Here is a 2,271-nt window from a genome sequence, read left to right as displayed (position 1 = left end):
ATATAGATATATATATAAGATATACACATATATAATATAAGTGTATATATATATATATATTATTATAGATATATATATATATCTCTATATATATATATATATATATATATACTATTTTATATATATAATATTATACACTAATTATTGATATATATATATATATAATATAGTTAATATATATATATATATGTATATATAGATATATATATATTATATCTATATCAGTAGCACAGCCTGAATCATCCCGTGCGGACGTAATGCTCTCCCAATTTTTTCCATCTTTGTCTGTCTTGCGTTTTTGCTTCCAGTCTTAACCCCCAAATTTCGTGCTTTCGTCACGCTATCTTGTCATTGGTCTAGCCCTTGGCTACTTTATTTAATCTATACCCCGTCTACTTTCTTTTCTATCTGTCGTCTTGTCTCCGACATATATGACCTGCCTATTGCCAGTTTCTCTTCTCTGATGCTCACAAGTATATCTATATCACTTTTATCTGTTTCCTATCAGTGTCGGCCCTCATCCGATCTCCTAGTCTAATTCTCAGCATCAACCTCTCCATCCCTCCTCTGGGCACTTATTTAGTTTACTCTCAGTATTTGGTTTTAATCCCTGTTTCTGATCCATAGGTCATATCAGGGAGGACGCATTGTTAAAGACTTTTCTTTTTAAAAATATGGCAAGAAGCCATCTTCGTATGCTACTGTGTCTGCAAGAAGGCGCCGCAACCTAGAACTGATGCAACGCTTAATTTCTCTTCGCTAGATGTGTTTGTCTGTCCAAGTTTGCCCTGGGTATATTTCTTGTCCACGACTTCTAGCATTTCGCCTTTGTAGCCTGTATCTATTCGAATTGGAGCTGACTGTGAACATATTTTTTCTTGTTCATCCTAGTCCACCTTCAGATTTTCTCTAGTTAGATCGTTTAATTAGTTTTTTACATTTCGTGTTACAGATTCCTGAAGAGACAAAATCATCTGCAAACCTTAAATTGTTTTTAGGTATCGTCCTCCTATTTTTTATACTCTTTCCGTTCTACTCTAGCTTCTTGACATATTTCCTCAAGATAAGCTGTAACAGTTTGGTGGAGATGGTATCGCCCTGTCTAACACCTTCTTGAATTGGTATTTTATCGGTTTTCGTGTGGAGCCTGATGTTTTGCTGTCACATCCTCGTATATTATATCCTTCACTATTTTACAATATACTTCCTCTACCCCCTGTCTCGAATAACTTCTACTACTGCTGGTATTTGTTTTCTACAGAGTCCCAAATGCCTTTCTAATCAATGACTGCCATACACACGAGGGGTTCCTACTATTCATTTATTTTTTTCTGTTTATTGGGTGACGTGTGGAATGTGGTTTGTGTGAGAATCCACTGCGGAAGCCTAACTGTTCGCAAGGCTGTTTAGCAATCCGACTGCAGAGATGCGAGTTGTGATGACTCCGTGGACCCAGTTTGTAATAACTTGAGAGGAGCTTTTGGTCGGTAGTTTTTTTTAGATCCTTTCTTATCCCCATTTTTTTATCAAATAATTGTTGCTCTATTATAAAGTCATACTAATTCCGGCTTCACCGTGTTTTTTCCCTCTCTTCATTTCTTTAAGCGATCTTTTTATTCTTCTGTTGTGGATGTTACAGTGTTCCTTTCTATCTGTGCGTTCATTGAGTTGCATAGAGCCTGTAAAGTCTTCCACATTCTCTTATGATTTCACTCTCATTATATGTCCACTGACTTTCCCCAGTCTGGTTTATGTTATGCATACATTTGATTTCTCCTATTCCTGGTCCTCCTGTTTTAGCTGTCTCATGCTGGTAACCTGAGATTGCTTTTCATTTATTATTTGAGTATTGAATTTCCGTAACATGTTTCCTCTTCTTTTTACTTAAATCTTTGTTTAGTTTCAGCTAATTCTTTCTTGTCCCTGTTGACGATACTTTCATGATTCAATTTTCGTTTTGATGTCATATGGCGACCTCCATGCCCACTTCCGTTCTAGAGTCTTTTTTAGAAGAATGTATTTCATGATATTGAGTGTCGGTCTCCTCAAATGACTAGCATTTGTCCCTCATCCATTCTTAATGTCTATTCCGTGATTGCCCCTTGGTTTCTCCTTTCTTTTTACCTATTTTGTATTAACCTCTACCATAATTATTGAATGGGTTTTTTACTCTCTTGCTGGCTAATAAACTCTTCATAGAAGCACTATTACTTCATCACTGTGGCTGCAGGTTTGGAGCATAGACTTGACAATCTTTAAGTTGTAACTTAT

This window comes from Penaeus monodon, chromosome 14 (assembly GCF_015228065.2).
Source record: "Penaeus monodon isolate SGIC_2016 chromosome 14, NSTDA_Pmon_1, whole genome shotgun sequence".
Lineage (NCBI taxonomy): Eukaryota > Metazoa > Arthropoda > Malacostraca > Decapoda > Penaeidae > Penaeus > Penaeus monodon.
Note: the sequence above shows the minus strand (reverse complement) of the source record.